At 42.5% G+C, this 19688-nt stretch overlaps 1 long non-coding RNA gene across 1 annotated transcript; it reads left to right on the forward strand.

Moving 5' to 3' along the window:
* Positions 1-12689: 12689 nt before the first annotated feature.
* Positions 12690-19344, forward strand: LOC146176648 (uncharacterized). The gene is made up of 5 exons (XR_014701192.1): positions 12690-12743; positions 13505-13571; positions 14269-14358; positions 15693-15794; positions 19215-19344. It is a non-coding gene; the product is annotated as an uncharacterized LOC146176648 (long non-coding RNA).
* Positions 19345-19688: the final 344 nt, after the last annotated feature.

Below are 19688 nucleotides of genomic sequence, written 5' to 3' on the forward strand. Positions count from 1 at the left end.
AGCATCCTCACATCATTCACTATCGATCACAACTATACGTTTTATTTTAACTGTTGTGAGAACGGCACGACGGCCGCGGGCACGTTCTGTACGCAGGACCCCACGGACATAGTCTAGAAATGATTTTCCTTTAATAAACACACTAATTAAAATAGCGAGAAAAAACGCTTTCTCATCAGGAGGTGCCATATATGGCTCTGCAGAAACATTAATGCTGGCCTGTGTTGATACATGTCCCCGTTTTGATCGGACATTGGACCTTTCAACTAGAAACGTATATTTTGTTGGTTAGAAAAAAAAACGCGAATATCAACAAAGAATTTTGTTGCCACCGGCCAAGGGTATTCACAGGAAAGAGTTGCGTACTTTCCTTCTGGGTTTTTTTTAAAGCCGTCAACGTAGAATGAGGCTTGATAGCTCTATTTTAGATATGTGCGAACATAGGTTTCTATGAAAATGGTAGTAAATATGGGAAACTTGGTCACCACAGCAGTGTCCTGTAAAAAACCGTCTTTCTCGGCATTCCGCTGTAATGTGACCCATCAGATGGCTGTGCACACTTTGTACTGTTCATCGCTTCAGTCCCTTATATGTTAGGCATGAGCATTGTTGTCACAAACACAAACAATGGATAATCAAAGGGGGGAGGGGGGGGAGTGCTGCTTTCATACAGCATTGCTGATACGATCGTTCCTTCTACCTTCAAGATCGAAATGTTAGTAAAGAAAGGAGTAGAAAGATGGGAAAAGGAGGACGTACAAACGCGAGCGGTGACTAACAAATAGATATTTTACTTTGGCTTAGAGAAAATATATGTATCGAACAGCATGCAAACAAACGACGAACGAAAAGTACCTAACTCCGCATGATGACAGAAAACGGACAGGAACTTGCCCAGCACTCTCGCTAAAAAACCGAAGGGTAGTATAAACAAAAGCAAACCAAAAATAAGATCCACGAAAACGAGATATCCACAATGAGTCAGCAAACGCAGATCGAACAATTCTTGCCAGCATTGTGGCACGTGTCATGAAGCTGGTGATTGAAGACTTCACATGAAAATGCATGTTTATAATAATTGGCGAAGTATTGAAGGAAACGAAATTTTGCCAGACAGTTTTGAGCCACAAGTCCTTGTGGCTTTTTTTTAATCTCTTTTAATCTTTCACGAAAATGCCCTTTTTATAAGCACACATTCCACCAGTGTAATCCGAACGATAATCTTATGATCTTGCCAAAAGATGTAATAAGATGTAATATGTGTGATATTCTGCGCTGTGATATTACGGCTAATCTCGCTAAACACTACGTGATATATTTATTCTCTTTTTGTTGACGTTCTTTTGCACCATTGATTAACCACTGTCATAAGATGCATGGGGCCCGAATGAAAGTTTCGAATTGTGCACGTTTTTAGAAAACCTATTTCTCCTCTGACACCTACGCATTTGGTGATTCTTTCATAAGACCGGATGCTTCCCGTATACGTTAAGCGTAATCAAGGTTTCTGTCGGCGGGGTTGAAGTAAACAGGTTTTTTTTTTTTTTGGGGGGGGGGGGGAATGCATCTTTGTAATTATCACACCAGTATTTTATGGGTACCTAAGGTAACGGGGGTAGATATGAAATACAATTACACGATGAAAGTACACAAAACAAACCATTTATTCAACAAGATTATTCACATTGCTTATGTGTTGAACATTTTGAGGATACGTCATTGGACAGAAAGCTGTACGCTATGCACTGCTAGCAATCATTTATACTGCATAGAAAGGAGCACACGTGCGCTGCTGTAGTGTTCTTGAAGCAGGGGCGAATGGTTGAGCATTGGGTGTGAATCTGGCTCCCAGAATATCCAAGGCTTCAGCTGAGCTTCAAGGAGGGGAATTACCGCAATGACACTTGCAGCTGCCAAACTGGTCAGTAGAGCACTGCAGTGGCTCATGAGCATTGCATTCAGTTGCAACTCGTTCTCGCAAATAATCGCACGGGTCTTTGTCGATCACTGCAAGAGAAAACGCAGGAACGCAGGAGATGAGTGAAGCTTGCAAACTAAGAACAACTTGTGTTTCGACAGTAAGAAAACATACCCTCCATTTGCAATGAACAATTTGATTCTTTCTATTGGAAAACCGTTAGAAATAGCATTGCTGCAAATGCATTTAAAAGTCAAAAAATGAACACAGGTGCTTTGGTGCTCCTTGTAGCTAGCTTTCTGCGCTTGGTGTTCCTCTGACAACGGGATTTTTGCTACTCGGTGGAGGTGTACCATCCTTTTGAGTATGCGTTTGATGTGCAGACACTTGGCGCACAGAGAGGACGCTCTTGAAAGCCCTTGAAACATTTTATGTAGCTCGATATAGATGACGAAGCGCAGAAAAAAACAGGATGCATGTGAAGCAGGCATAGACGACATGCACTTGTCGTCTGTCACTTTTCACGTATATCCTACTTTTTCTGCGCTTCGCCCTTGTCGTATGTTACGTGTTTCACCTATCTTAAGCGGTTCTTTTCATCACGAATCAACGAATGCGATTTTTTCGCTTGGCTTCCAAGACGTTTTCAGTCGGGTTTTAAAAACACCTACAAATAAAAAGAGCGCACAAGACTGCAGACAATTATTCATGCACAAAATTTATGACGCAGAAATCCGCCATCCAAATACTTTGCACGGTGCACGATTTAGCGCAGGCCATGAAAACCTGATACAAGCCAGAAAGCTATTTGCCCGTCTTATTAAGAATTGCACGTAACTGTCGCCCTCTTTAGCAGTTTGCAGCAAGGTTTTGATGGCAGAAATACAAAAAAGAGTGCTTCAAATTTATGGCAAACACTGTGGCTCATTTAAGACAATCCTGAAGAGTGAGAATATTTGCGGCTTTTATTTTGGCTATGATGTCAAAAAACGCATCTGGGAAAGGCTTCGAAAACTCCGGCACTTACGAAAGTTGCGTTCCGAAAATAATTTAAAAAAAAGAACTGGCAGCTCCTCTCACCACAGAAGCATTGGCATCGTTCTGCAGTTAGGTAGCATCCGATCTTGGCATCCACTTGACAGAATATAGCAGGGCACTCCGGTTCTGATGAACAGATGGCAGATAAATAGAAACAGTCGATGTGCAGCAGAGGTCTTGATTCTAATTACACACATGCAGTCCCTACCACCTCTCAATTTATTCAGTTTGGTTGCATTTTATAGTAAAAAAAAATATCAATAAATACAAAGTTTGATAATCAGCAACATCTTTATCGAACGCTCACGCGTTGAAAAATGTGAGGTTGCTCGCCCTCGTACGACCTAAACTACGATATGCATCCGTCATATGGAGCCAACACTTATTAGCCTCGATCATAAATGATCTAAAAGCCGTCCGAAATAGCACTACAAGGTTCATTCATTCTTATTATTCTTATGACGTCAGTGTTTCACCGTTAAAAATTGAATCTTCGCTGTCGCCTCTTCCTATTCATCGTCCTATAGCGACTCTATCACTGTACAAAAAGTTCTAATACTCATCACCTAATTGTGTCCCTTAAATCATTGTAGCATCCTACATGTGCTCCCGCACCAGCCACATGCTTCGAGTTTTACGTTCCCGTGCCCAAACAGCTACTTTTTTAGCGTCCTTCCCACGTGCAGATAAAGTTTGGAACTGTCTTCCCCAACATATCGTTGACATCGCCTGTCCATCATCATTTGCGGAGACATTAAAACACCATATTTATATGTGAAGACGTGAATTTTTAATCACCCAAATCTGCTCATTTCTCCCCTCATTAAGGAGATATAATGGCATAAAATGTGTTGAAACTCGTATTTTTTGTTTCATCTATAAAACGTAAACATCACAAAGAATAAAATTAAAATACCTGAAGGAGCAGTGCAACGTTATTAACTGTGATCTGGTTTTAAGGCGAGCACTGAGTTATACGTGAAATATATCTCGAACGGTTGTTGAGCTATCACAGTTAGTATAAAATAATGGCATCTACAAGCGCTTTCGACGTGCGCACACTCACCTGCTGATACCTCTGCCAGGAAGGCACCCATCAGCACACTGAAGATAAGGAGCTTCATCGCAGCACTGAAGCAAGTGGGGAAAAAATAAGTTGTTTTGTAATGCATGGTCGACATGCCGAGCCACTTCTATGAAACGGAAAGGGCAACTCCAGGCTTACACCCTTATGATATATAACAAACTTCTATTTCCGTCAATTGAGGCTTCACGATGGAAATAATGAAAAGCATTTACTTTGAGGAGGCAGACAGAATGAAGTATAGTACTGTATTACGTAGTCCTTTTACACCGCGACTCGCAAATGTGCACTTGGAATAGGTGCCTCGATGTACTGCACGAATTAGTCACATATTGGGATTAAGTAATTCGCTTTAGAAAAGGTAGCAAAGAAATGTGGGGAAAATGCGAGCTGCATACGTGGGTAGCCCACAGCCCCATCGAGAAAGCATAGGGGATTTTTTTATCAGTATGAAATTGTATAGTCATGGAGATAGTTGATTAAAAAAAAAAGATAATTAATGGGAGGCTCTAGCTTCGTCTTAATAGCAGAAGTTTGGTTTGTGGGGTTTAACGTCCCAAAGCAACTCAGGTTATGAGAGACACCGTAGTGGAGGACTCCGGAAGTCTCGACCACCTTGGGTTCTTTAACGTGCACTGACATCGCACAGCACACGGACACCTTGCTTTTTGCCTCAATGGAAAAGCGGCCGCCGAGGCCGGGATTGGATTCCGCGTCCTTGGGCACAGTAGTCGAGCGCAGTAACCACTGCGCCATCCAGGCGGGCTTAAAAGCAGAAGAGTTGGAGTGTTTTCATTCTCCGCATTTTATATTTATATTCTTTCTTGAAGTTGGTTTTGGGAGAAGAACGGTGGAGCATCGCTCTCATTTCTCGTTGGATACTTACGCTTACAATTAACAGCATACAGTTAGTTGTACAAATCTCGGTTCAAATTTCTGTCGCAAACCAGCCTCCACGTTGGCTAGCAGACTGGTGCAAAATGGCCAGAGGAATATTCTAAAACTGCCCTTAAAGCTGAACAAATCACGATTGCGTCATAAATTTTCGCATCACTATTTTTTTCGAGCACATTTTTCCGGAACAATGCCACGTTTTAAACGTAAGTTCTACTATTTGGGGTGTATCTTCGAATTTCGATCCGTCTGGTGCAGGCGCTGGTCATCAGTCGCCTCTCCTATGGACTACCTCATCTCACCCTGCTCCGAAGAGATCTCAACAAAGTAAACGCAATGATACGTGCAGCTTACAGGAACGCGTTAGGCCTCCCACCATACACCTCCAACGTCAACTTGGAAGCTCTTGGACTGCACAACACATTTGAAGAAATTCAAGAGGCTGTCCTCCTGTCCCAAAGGGAACGCCTTCTGTCAACTTAGACTGGCCGGCTCATTCTCGAACGCGTTGGCTATCCTTTGGACGTACAAGCTATACAGTCAACGACTAACATTCCTGTTCCGTGCCGGGCAAGAGTAAATGTGTCCCCGCTCCCAAAGAACATGTCTCCAGTCCACAACGAAGGCAGAAGACACGCCCCAGTGAATTATTTTAAACGTGCAGTGGAACACAGTCCGAAAACTGTCTATGTGGATGCCGCTCTATACGAGCATACATTGAACGCAGCAGCAGCCGTGGTGGTGGGCTCTACATACACTGTACTATCACAGAAGCGGAAGTGGCGGCGATCGTGCTGGCCATTACCTACGGAGACGCGACCAATCGAGAGCTGCACGTAATCACCGACTCACAAGCGGCGTGTCGGCTCCTTCTTGCAGGCAGAATACCTAAAAAATTAGCTCGCTTCACAACTAACTCATTGGCTACAACCTCACAGCTCAAACATCAGATCACTTGGGTTTGGGGCACTCTGGATTGGAAGGTAATGAGGTCGCGGATAGGCTAGCTCGAGGTCACACAAACCGAGCGGCCACCAATCCCGATCTCACAACCAGCATTCCTGTCCCAGCGACTTACGGCGCGCGACTTAAATACCTACGGGAACAACGTATAATTTATCCCCCTCCACACAAGGGTCTAAATGCACAAGAAATGCGGGAATGGAGACAGCTCCAAACCAACACTTACCCCAACCTACATCAATACAACATAATGTTCCCAGAACACTACACAGACATATGCCCTTGGTGCAACGACCAGCCCACCGCCTACCACGTCACATGGGGGTGCACAGGCCCCAAACCTCCACACATAAACATGCACCATTCGGAGGCGCAGTGGGAGGCCACTCTGCAATGCTATGATCTAGAGACCCAGCGTAGGCTGGTAACTCAGGCAAGAGCGGCAGCCCAGGCCACTGGGGTCTTGAAATGAAGACTCCACTCACTGCCCTCAACACCCCCCCCCCTTTTTTTTTCTTTTTTTCTTTTTTCCTTTCTCTTTTCTTTTTCTTTTTGAAATAAAGTTTTCTCTCCCTCTCGAATTTCGCCTCACTGGGTCTGAATGACCTTGACGTAAACAAGTGCAGGTGTCCATCCAAAAATTAGAAATTTACTGCGAGGTCCACTTCGCAAAAAACTATAAAAAAAATGTAAAAACATCGCGGAATCAAAAGACAGTGCAAAAGGCGCTATAACGTCTACGCTTGAGGCCAAGCATGCGCGTCCCTTATTCCAACCGTGTACAACCTTGCTAAACATGCAAAAGTATGCTCAACAGTTATTTCGCTTGTATCAGTAGGTTCTAGCCATGCTTATACCCCGGAATCGTTTTCCTTGCAATTGTAGGCGCGGTGATAGTTTTTCGGAATAACGAACCCAGTACACTCGCGTATGATAAAAGCCAATATGCCGTCGGCTCCATATGAACCCACGACCTCGACATTTCGTGTCTGGCACTAAAGGTTGCATGCAGCTTCTTCAGTCTAGTGGAAGATTTGACATGGGCGGAAAGCTGTTTGCTGAAAAAGAGCACGATTTTGAGACTGCAAGCTGATTGGAGGTATAATAGCGGCGTAAAACAAATACGAATCTAAAAATCTTGTAAGCGAAAGGCATATAATGTTTTTGAGCACAGAATGGCTAGATTTAAAATAACAATTCTCGTGCTGATATGTTTTCACCGGTTATTATCCATAGAAGAGTGCATACCTAAATTTATTCACCTTACCGAGGTTGTATAGTATACTCATACTCACTAAATAAACCATACCGTAAGCATTGCTAAGAAGTGCGTTGCACTGAGCGCAGATATCGTCGCCCCTGGTATATTCTTCAGGTTGCATGTTTAATTCGTATAAAAAGTTAAATTCTGCCCATCTCGTCATGAACATTACAGCTTTTAACCGCATTCAGAAAACTGTAATGGAACTCGCACGTACGGTATTCGCCAACGCTGATGTCTCTGCAGGTCCTGACATACTCTGGGCAATGGGATGCTGACGTATATATAGAGTGATCCCTGTTTTTGCGATCGGTAGCCTCAGAAAGTGAAGTGGGCAAACATTGCACCGTCTTCTGCGGCTCACGTTACCCGCCTCAGCAAAGGTTCGCATCTCGCTCACGCCTATGCACGTGAGAGCTCTATCAGCAAAGTTTCACCCTATCGCCGCGTAGTCAGTGGCAAGGTGTGGAATATTGTTAAATAATAAGAGCGTCAGAAACGTTGCCGATACTGATATCCTGTGAAGGTTTCGCTAACTAGAGCGACCGCGGCCTAGTGGAAAAGTATGCTTTTGAGGAAACAAAATTGTTTTACCAATGAAATTCTCTATTATTGTTATTCAACTTTTGACTACCGGATCTACAGTGCTTACAATATATATGTGGCGCTGTCAGGCAGGGGAAACCATCATCAACTTATCAGCTTACATTAAATAAAACTCACCTTACAGACGCATTTTTAAAGCGATATCAATAGGAACAAAAAGAAAGAAGAAAACTGAACAGCGTTTGCAACGTCACCTCGAAACCATATGCTGTCAACTATGACAAGTGACACGTGTTCTTAAGGAGGATTTTTGTCTCTCTATCCTCCACGATAGGTAGGTAGCGAGAAGGAAATAATTCACCGGACTTCTAAGCAACAAGAGGGAGAAGACGGGCCAATAATCCGCGTCACCAGCCTGATGATGCCACCTGCGGGGCAATGACTTCTCCCATATCTCTCTCCTATTATTAACCTGTTGCAGCTACGCCCACGTTACCCTCGTAAACTTGCTAACTTCATCCACCCACTTAACTTTCTCCCGCCTCTGTTCCGCTTGCCTTCCCAAGAAATCCAGTCCGTTACCCTAAACGATGATAGGTTCTTGCCTCCTCATTACATGTGCAGGATGCGTTTATCACTACTTTTTGACTTCAGCAATAATGTCATTCATTATTCCACTATACCATTCTGTGCTCAGGTGGGCTCGTATTGAGTGAGCGTTGATGCTGCGCTGCAATACGAACTGGATCCTTTTTTAGTTTCTTGGTTGAGGATTTTAGTATCACTATATAATGTGTGGATCGTTTTTGAATATACCTGACGAATATAGGTACAGTAAGCTAGCGTCTGCGGAGAGATTTTTTCACTAGCTACCAAGTACAAAAACCTTCCAGCTGACATCAGTGCTACTTCCGCATCCCTAAATCTGCCATATGGTGTAAAATCAGCTTTTATTAGGAGAAATCTCCATAACAGAACTATGCGTGTACATTATACAAGAGGCTCTTAGCATCGTTATGAAAACATAAATCCTACCACTGGACCTCTTGCACCGCAGAAACTGAAAACTGAGATTAGCGGGGAATGCTACATTCTTGTAGCAGGTCTAAGGCTGGAAACATATATGCTTATTCTGGTGTGTAACGTGCCAAGCAAGTCAGGCTATATGAGACGCCACAGTCGAATTTTTTTAAGAATTTCTAACAAGCGACGTACCTCAGCGCAGGGGTACTGCAAAGGTATTTTGACATTTTGTCTCCCTAACGCCCCTAACGAAGTAATCTAAACCGCACCCTTACGGTGCATAGTTTCTCGACTGCGGGGGCTACGCTGAGTATATTGCTATGATGTCTGTCCGATGAGTTGAAATTCCAAGTTTCCCGCATGGCATCCACATCAAGTCAGGAATAGTTTATCTCTTCTATTGCTGGGAAGAGCAATTTCTAGTCGATTAGTTACAGCTCAAATCATAGTGCATGCACAAGTGGTTGCAAGAAAAATACTCTTGGCATAAAAACAAAGACAAAGGGTTTTGATCATCAAGCAGAAGGCAAACGTACACACAAGTCTAATTAGGAAACCTTCGTTAGGCTAAAACAAAAAAATGGCGAAGTTTAGCTCAACTTTAGCCTAGATATAACAAACGAAAGGTCCTTCCGCGACAGCTGAGTGGTTGAGACGCCCGGCTACGGAACAGGAGTGCCCGGGTTCGGACGCGACCATGGTGGTGCTTTGTTTGACATTTTGTCTGGTTTTAACGTCACTGATTTGTACAGAGACAAAAGTCTGGGTTGTCAAAGTAGTTGCAGAGTTCTTAATTAACAACAAAATAAAAAGCAATATGAACGCAGAGACACTACACACACCTGCATGCCTCATTTATACACGGAAGCGTAACCAGCCTTCATTGTCTGGCCACCCTCATGTTGAAGTAGCATTATCCGGACCGGATAAACACGCTTTCTTCATTGTGATCTTTAGCTCTTGATTTCAGTCAGAGAAAATAACATGGACTTAATAAGCACTTGGTAAGAAGGAAGTGTACGATCGAAAAAACATACACATCTCAAGTAAACACTGGGATGAATCTAGAAGCCATTGCATTGACCCTATTCCAACAGCCTCTGTGGAACTGGTTGGGAAAGTTGGAACGTGACACATTTTTGTTCCGCTTGAGCAGGGGTTTGAGTTAGCTCTTCCTATCATTTGCTATGTATGCGAACACTCCTTACCAAACCTTTAAGTGAGAAACGACAGCATGAAAGCGCAATACCTTTCTGGTAAACCTTGAATGTGTTTTAGAGCCTGTCGACGCACACCCGACATTTATCGGAAGTGGCGATGGAATACGGTAGAACTACAATACATATTCCATATCTCCCATGTTTTCAGCGCGCTTTTACCTTCGAAGAGATTATGTTATTGCCTCGTGTGACCAAATTTAAGTCATCCTCAACAATCGTATCCTACGGTGTACTTCAAAGCCATAACGACTCTTTTATAGAAGAACGAAGGCTTAACCCGAATCCAAAGAAATGTGTTATATATACTAATATGAAGTTCTAAGAAAACTATTGAAAGCGGTGAGAAATTAAAACAAGATAAAATTTCTAAAAAGCCTACTTTGGCCACATGGCGCACCTACTACGTCCGTCTATGTTGAAATTAAACACGAACACACACACGATTACGAGAAGCGGACAATGGACAACCACTACACCGCCAACCTCTGCGAATACCTAAGTGCAAATGGACTTCACTCCTTCTTTTAACTTCCTATCTCCTGCATCCCACTCCCCCTTTCTCAACTTATGCTTGTGGCAAACTTTTCGAAAGAAATTCAAACACGACTTCCATCTTCAAATTGTAGACTAGTTTGCGATAGGGATTCGAGCCGAGAACATATGTAATTCAGACTAGTGTGTGTGCCATCAGCGAAGTGAAACAAACGCTGCATTTTTCATAAAACTAAGTTAAGCAAATTATTAAAAAAAGGTATTTCGTTTAAATTCAGATTTGTGGAAGGAAGACAGAAGGTCGATGCTGAGTGGGAAGTGAAATAACATGACTCCATTCTGAACGCAGTACAAAGAGCGGTTGTGTCCCGCTTGTGATACAAAATTACGAGGATATTTTTTTCATATACCGTTTTTCTCAATTTGAGTTACTGTGACAGCGACGGATTTTCGACCAAACAACCTCTATGCGCTTCGATTAAACCTTTGCTTAGAACATGTCGTGAGCCGCTTCGCGATTGAAGACACTGAAGGACTGTAGTTTCGCTCGAGCGATATCGCCTCCAAGCGACTGTTCACTGGCAAAGAAATAAATTCGATTTCCGATATCTTTGTTATAGCTCAAGAAAGAGAGGCCTGCGAAAGTGTCTTATAAAGATCGGCGTCGCCAATTGGCACCAGGCCACGACGATCGCATTTCTGTGAAGTAAAATAGTAGCAAAGCCGTTTATTTCAGATTTCAGGTTATGATAATTTTTCCAATTTGGTATAATCGTTATAAACTTATCCGCAGTATATAACTAAGGCAAATTTCGCAGTGTCTGTCCGTGGTTTCCCCCGCACCACTTGTCATTCCTAGAACTGAACGACTCATGACGAAGAAAGCATACATTATTCTGCAGGGTACATTTCATGTTACAAATAAGGTTGATGTATGTATTCTAGAGGACGAAGGTCGCAATCTAAAAGACATTTCTGCCCAACTACAGTGAATGAAGACAGAAAATCTGAAAATGTTTTCACCAGCGCAAAGCCAAGACGGATGATCATATTAAAGCAACGCAAGGAGCGTTAACTCCTGAAAGTATTTAGTGCAGTCGTCTAAGCAAAACCCCTCCTTATACATAACAAGTATTTGAGAACCCGCAAAAAAAGGCATTTTCTCTCCAGTATGCTCCTTGGTGCAAATTTACGTTCTTTTCGTTATAGAAAAGCGCTGTTAGACAGTCTTTTTTTTATGTGTGGTTTTCATGATTCAAATATTTTGGGCATATGTGGACACCGGTATTGTTGCATGGTCGGGCGTTTAAATTTGTTTAGAAATTGCAAACTGACTTGAGTAGCATGGCATTGACCTTTCTTTAGAAGGAGTATGGATCACTGAAAAATAATGCAGAAGCATGTATGCCTAGACGAGGGCTGTATGCTGTGCGGCGCACAATTAAAATTTTATCACACCCAAAATCAAAAAACTGCCTTTATCAGACCTCTTGGTTAAAAAAGGTTTCTTGTAGCCTAGACGTACCTTACATAAATGCGCTTACTTCTACTCCACGAAGTTTCTCTGTGCCAAAGTTTAATCTAGTATGCGTTTCCTATAAGCGACACCGGCTGTAGCTGGTTTGGTTTATGGGGTTTAACGTACCAAAGCTATTAGGGTTTGAGAGACGTCGTAATTATGCCGTAACGGACCAAATTGCGATTACCTGTAGTTTTTAACGCGCACTGACATCGAGCAGCCCACGAGCGCCTTGCAGGGCGCAGGCAGCCCCCTACCGCTTGGGAGATGTTTTTAGCTGTTTTGCTTTGTTTGGTTTTATTTTATCACAATGTAACGCAACCGGCTTGCGGCTAAGCTCGAATCCTGCTACTTGCGCATACCTGAGTAAATGTTTGGTAAACAGATATCGCATAACAACTTCTTCAGCGATTTTCAATGTCTTGGAGTGCCACCACAGCAAAAGTATATCACTTGACATTATAGGCTGGTACTACAAACAGAGCTGCAAAATATTTTTGCCCTGCTGCCCTCAGCCAGGTAATTAATTGTTACTCAATTCTCTATGCAACGCGTATGCTGCTTCCGCGGTAAAAACACCTCTAGCAAACAATTTCTACTGGTCTTGAGCACGCGTCGCCTTAATAGGTGGCAGGACGCGTCGCGGCAAGGGTATTACCCGGTGCATTGCCTCGGCATAGTGAAATCTGTTGTCGCTAAACGTTGACAGCACTCGCTATTCTTCACTGCTTCCTTTCCGGCGGACGTTTATTCCTGTTCTTGAGCTCCTTGCGACGAGACCACAGGTAAATACCACATGTAGAATTTTGGCAAAATCGCGAGTGCTAGCTTTGAGCAAAGCGCAGTACATTTCAGCCTCTATGCGATATTCCAGAGGTTGCTATCAGTCTTTGTGCCATTCAAAGTCCCAAACTTTATGTGGACTTTGAGCTCCGTATTATTGCAAATGTCCAGATGATTGTAAACAATCTTGGATTCATTAGGATAAGTGATATACAAGTTTACACAAACCTGTTGAACTTCACCTTCTACAGGGTGCGGTCATCGCGATGACGATTCAAGAACGCGACAATGAACTCAGCATCTCAAAAGTTCTAGATACTCTACAGAGCTCTTGGTTATTTTGTATTGAGCTTGCGTTAATTTATTGTAAACGAAGGTAATATCAGTGTCTAATGAAGCTATTCTTGTACTACGACTTCATCCGTTTAAAATGTAACGTGTGTCTCACAGCGTGTCTAGTTGCCTAATTTTTCAATTGAATTCTTTGAAGTCAGAATCTTCTGAATACGATGTCCTCATGTCTGCCTATTTAACTAAGTCGTGAGTACCGCCATGTCGGAGACAGTCCAAAGCAAATGACATAGTAGGAGTTGGAAACGGCCGTTTAGTAGGAGCTACTTAATGGCTGGTTCACCTCGGACGCTGCTAGTGCACCTCTTTGCGTTTTGCGCCTTCGATCGCATCACCCGAGCTGCGCTGGAGCCACTGTTAGCAGATTCACGCCTAAAGTTAAGTGAACGTTTGTGCCGTATTTATGTTGCAGAAAGACATGCATAAGTACATCTCGGTAGGTTTGTTTTTGGCTGCCCTGCTGGTCACAGTCACTGCAGGTAAGTGTACTTCAGCTTCTATGCAACTGCTATCCATAACTACTACAGACAGTTAAGTAACATTCTCTAAAGTTACCGTTTCTTCATAAAATGCATAGGATGGACATAGAAGTGTGTCCTGTGTTAGTAATTCCTTGTTTTCTATTTGTACGTAGTTTTCCCGAAAGATTGAATAGCCAAAATCCACACAATATCTACAGCCTCAAAAATAGCAAAGTTGATTTCTACTGTGACATTTTTAACCTTCTATAGTCTTAAACGAATGGGGTAGGCTGCCGCATAAAGGAAAATGAATTCAAGTGACACTGTAATACCACAACGCTTGCAGTCAGGACATTTTGCCGTGTCAGCCGATTTTAGAACAAAACTATTAAAAATAAGCAGTTACAAAAGCATATATGAGCACAAGTGTATTCACAAGTTTCGATCGGAACACGGAAAGACCGCAACCACAAATTGGTCAGGGCCGGGTCAAACAATACAATCGGTCCCAAGTAACCGAGGATTAGAACCTGAAGCCGTAGTTGGATGCTAGGAGCACATTGGTATTCCTTCGTGTCCCTAGACGCACAAAACGTATGGTTAAAATTATTACTCACTGCAGATGAATATAAAGCATTCTTACACATGGATGCCATTAATTATCCAACAGACTAGGCACGTGACCATAAATCTGTTTTGCCCCTTTTTCCTTCAGACGGTCCTCGGTGCCCGGCCGTCAGATGTCCGGGTGGTAACTACAATGTCGCCTGTTTCATTGGCGAAAAACTGTGCAAATGTCACTGCAGTAAGTATTGCTAGATATTGCATTCTAGAAACGCATCGACACACACGGACAAGGTGATCAAAAGTTTGTCAGTGCATTTCGCTTGAGCGAGTCTTTTATTTCTTTTGATGGCGGGAAGGAGGAGGGGGGGGGGGGGGGGGGGGGGTCTTGCCATCGAATCTCCAGTGACCCTGAAATGCTGTAAGTTATTCAGCGAGCTCTCGGCAAGCCGTTTTTGGCTTCTACCCATTTTAAACATTTCCACGGTGCCCCCAAGGTGGCTATTGTGCAGTAGCTACGGTTGGTCTCGTTTAGGGCAGTTGTGCCGAAAACGCGTACAAAGTGAAACAAAAATTAGACTTACACAAGCAGGATATTACAACGGAGAGTTTATTCAAAACAAATCTGCAGTGTGGTGCTGTGTAACTTTGTGTTTTACTTTACGTTGCAAGTTGCGCACCTTCTTATTGGGAAAGATTTCAGGTAATTCATAGCATGGAAGGGAACATTTTCGCAGTAATATTTTTATATTTTCTGTAGGAGTTCAAATACAACATTTCCGGCTAGGCCCGGATGTACTGATACTAGATGTAATGAACGGATTTTGCACTAAAGCATTTTGGCCGGCCAGTTAGACGAGCATCACGTATTGCTTCCACCTTTTTCTTCGGTTCTTTTACGTGTCTCGGCTCGCGCTCTCCGGTACAGGAATTAATGGTCGTATCAAATATTTAAAACATTCCTTTTAAAATCGTGGGCAAAATTGTAACCCTTTCTTCGCTTTAGGAAACTCACGTTCATGGGAACATTCTTTATGTCGAACAGGGCGAAGCATCTCCGGTTGTTAGCTTTTTCACGAGGACACAGGGTGCCTGCACGGCCTTGACTTTCAAACCACGTGACGATATGAACGTGCGATGGGGTCTAGTAAAGAATTAGTCATCTGGAAGTAATTTTATGCCACAGGTCGCTGTTATGCGGAGAAAACTACCAAAATTGGCTATCAGTGGCATTCTCCTAGTATGTTTAGCTGTAGAAAGCACAGTGCAAACTATACTGTAACATTATCCATAATCTATTTACAGTTTCTTCTTAACAGTAGCAGATAATCTATAGTAGCCAACGGCGATTTCTAAAGCCACTTGCTTGACAAAAGCATAGAGACACTTCATATATGCTAACAAATTTAAAGCTATCATTTTTACGGTCGTTTTAAATATGTGGTTATGGTTATATGGGACTATTTCGCAATATACTTTGACATCGATATCATTCCTCAACAGCAGCTTTGAGGGGAGCCTAATTGAGTCTTTTACGAAGAAATGTTCCTCTCGTTTCTTTTTTTCTTCCATCAGCTCTCGACAAAGACCCGTGTGCCTCCGGGCGAAACCAGACCTGTCCAGGAAACCATACCGTAAGCTGCTCCAGACGAGGGAGCGTCTGCGAATGTAAATGCGGTACGTGCCATTGGAGAAAGGTGAAACACGTGTTGTTGACGGTGTTTGTTGGAGAGCCTTCCTAGATACAGCAAATGATCAGCATGCTCCTTTTAGTTGGGATTTGGCAAACGAAAAGATATTATTTAAAGAAAGAATGAAGTGGGATGCCGACTATTAAAAATAACTCTGACGTTTCGGTTCCGAGAACGAAGATCTTGGTCATACTGGTCAGCGTCACTATTTTTTGAAACTTATCACCCGAACCAGACGACATTCAGTCACAGCTGTTTACTTAATGTTGCTACTAAGGGGCAAGAGATAACACCTAGAACGGGGACTTGCCTTCAGCGCTTTTACGAAATTTTAGCTCTATCACCTTTAACTATGCAACGCAGAAGTTCATAACCTCAGCACGGAACGGTAAATTCTACATTGTAATCAAAGAATGATCTAAGCTTCGTCTTACAGCAGAATAAACCGTTGACTCGTCGCCTATGCCTTCAGATTTTGCAGATGTGTAACAGGGCGATTTCTGAACCTGAAAGCTTAAAATTCTAGGGTTTCCAGAAAGATTGAATAAATCATGTTGCCGAGCTAGTTGGTCTAACATCTTTTAAAAAGACCCTGGTGGAAAACGTTTAACACACACAAAGGAAAGAAACAAGAGTACAGCGGAGAGGCGCCTGTGTGTTGTCCCCTTGTTTTCAAAAAGATTGCTTCTCAGAAATTCGTATTCGTGTAGATGGGATTGAAAATTTGTCTCGTTTTGTTGTCACGAATAGTTTTGTCTCCGAAGGTATTTAAACGTTATTCAATACTCTTATATAAGATTCTGGTCTTAATACTGTTAAACATGCAGGCTATAGAACAGCAGTACCACGCCCATATTTAGCACCTTTCATTCTAAGGAGACGAAAGATTTGATTAAGAAACGCCAGAGTATGAAAGCTTTCAATCCAACAGACCAGATCGAATTGGCCGAAATATCAAAGCTAATCAATAAGCGCAAGGTGGCCGACATAAGGAAGTATAACATGGAGAAAATTGAGCATGCTGTAAAGAACGGGGGAAGCCTTAAAGCGGTAAAGAAGAAATTGGGCATAGGCAAAAACCAGATGTATGCGATAAGGGACAAGGCGGGCAACGTCATCACTAATATGAAAAAGATAGTCAAAGTAGCCGAGGAGTTCTATACAGATCTCTACAGTAGCCAAAGTAGTCAGGAGCGTACTGAGATTGGCGGTAAGGAAAAACAGTCAGACGTTCTACCAGTGACGAAGGACGAGGTCAAGAAAGCACTAGAAACTATGAAAAGGGGGAAATCAGCTGGAGAGGATCAGATAACTACAAATTTGCTGAAGGACGGGGGGGATATCGTGCTAGAAAAACTGGCCACCCTGTATACGCAATGCCTGGTGTCATCGACGGTACCGGAACCATGGAAGAATGCAAACATTATCCTCATTCGCAAGAGAGGGGACTCTAAGGACCTTAAAAATTACAGACTAATCAGCTTACTGTCTGTTACCTATAAGGTAGTTACTAAGGTAATCGCCAATAGAATCAGGACAACTTTAGACTGCAATCAAGCAAAGGATCAAGCAGGGTTTCGGAAACGGTACTCTACTATCGATCATATACATACCATCAATCAGGTGATAAAAAAATGCTCGGAATGTAACCAGCCCTTATACACAGCATTCATTGATTACTAAATAGCATTTGACTTAGTTGAGACCTCGGCGGTGATGCAGGCATTGCGAAATCAGGCGGTAGACGGGCCGTACTTGAAAGTGCTGGAAGGTATATATAGTGGTTGCACAGCAACCATAGTTCTGCATAAAGAAAGTAACAAAATTCCCATAAAGAAAGGTGTTAGGCAAGGAGACGCAATCACCCCAGTACTATTCACAGCTTGTTTAGAGGAAGTATTCAGAGACTTGGAATGGGAGTAGTTAGGAATAAGGGTAGATGGAGAATACCTCAGTAATCTGCGATTTGCTGATGACATTGCCTTGCTAAGCAACTCGGGAGATGAACTGCAAATAATGATTGATGACCTAGACAGGAAAAGTAGAAAGGTAGGCTTGAAATTCAATATGCAGACGACTAAGGTAATGTTCAACAGCCTCGGGAAGGAACAGCAGCTTACATTAGGTAGCGAAATACTGGAAGTAGTAGGCGAATATGTGTACTTAGGACAGATAGTAACCGCAGATCCGGACCACGAAAAGGAAATAACAAGAAGAATAAGATTGGGATGGAGCGCATTTGGCAAACACTCGCAAATTATGACTAGCAGCTTACCGGTATCGCTCAAGAAGAAAGTATACAACAGTTGCATCTTGCCTGTACTCACTTATGGGGCTGAAACGTGGAGGCTAACCAAGAGAGTTCTACTTAAGCTGAGGACAACACAGAGGGCTATGGAACGAAAAATGGTAGGCGTAACATTAAGAGATAGAAAGCGTGCCGAGTGGGTCAGAGAAATAATTCAAGTTACCGACATTGCAGTAGAAATTAAGAAGAAGAAATGGACATGGGCAGGACATGTAGTGCGAAGAGAGGATAACCGATGGTCGCTGAGGGTAACAAACTGGATTCCAAGGGAAGGAAAGCGTAGCAGGGGGCGGCAGAAAGTTAGGTGGGCGGATGAGATTAAGAAGTTCGCCGGGGTCAAGTGGATGCAGCTAGCACAGAACCGGGTTAAGTGGAGAAATATGGGAGAGGCCTTCGCCCTGCAGTGGGTATAATCAGGCTGATGATGATGATGATGATGATGATGATGATGATGATGATGATTCCTTTCTCAAGCGCTTTTTGTTGTTGTTGTTGCTTTTTTTTTGCCGCAGCAACAACAGCTGTTTGAAGAAACCTATCGCTACTTGTGTGAAAAGACTAAGCTTAAATATAATTCAAACTGTTTCGTTGTTGTCCCTAAAAGGCAGCTTTTTTAACATTACGACCTTAAGCAATAAAATTTCAGTTTTATTGGTCGATTAAAATGCACGAGTACGTTTGTGTCTAACAAGTTTTTAATGGTTTTAAGTATACACCTGCAACGTTTCTCTGTCTAGCTACTGATGTTGTGTTTCTTTTGCTGCAGTTTGATGCTTTGTATCACTTCGGTTGTGATGTGTCTTTATGCCGTGGCGAGCTCGTGTTTTACATATGTATAACTTTGTGCTCCTATATTTTTTTCTTCGCTGATTGAAGCCAAAAGTTCCTAACAAGTAAGTGTCCGCGATGTCTGCAAACATATTGCTGATTTATGTAGACTGATATGCTAATTCTGGTAATTTATGCCTCTCTCCCCCTTACAATATTGCCCGCGAGGGCGCTGTAGGTACTAAAAAAAGTTATAAGTACATGATTGAAGTGTGACTGAAATGTAGTGTAAATATATAGTGTGTAATGGGAGTAACTTTTCATCTACAGTTCCCAAGTGAGCGACGGCTGAGTAGAGGCCACCGAAAGCCCCTTTGGATGCCTGACACCGACAATGAACCTACTTGATGAACAGCAATAATCTCAAACTGTGAAATTTTTTGAAAAAACAAGCAATAAAGAGACGCTTTTCTTTTTCATAATTTCTCCTCACTAGAAATGTTCTAAATGATTATATAAGAACAAACTACTAACGCATTCATTTCAATAAACAGTGCGGAACTATTTTACTCGAGTAAGTTTTTTTATTTAAATGAGCCCGGATAGTATTTTATAGTTAAAAATTACTCGCCTATAACTGAAGCTGGCTGATAGCCAGTTTTCGTTTGTTTCCTTTCGCCAGTACGCTGAGCGGTACTATTTGTAGGGCGTGTTGTAGTACAGAAATATTTTAAACTTTATTATTAAATTAAGGCCAAGTATTTATTTTAATAATCGTTAGCATCTGACCCTGCAATGCCTTTG

The sequence above is a fragment of the Amblyomma maculatum genome, chromosome 10 (assembly GCF_055883805.1).
Source record: "Amblyomma maculatum isolate TAMU_Amacu chromosome 10, ASM5588380v1, whole genome shotgun sequence".
Classification (NCBI taxonomy): domain Eukaryota; kingdom Metazoa; phylum Arthropoda; class Arachnida; order Ixodida; family Ixodidae; genus Amblyomma; species Amblyomma maculatum.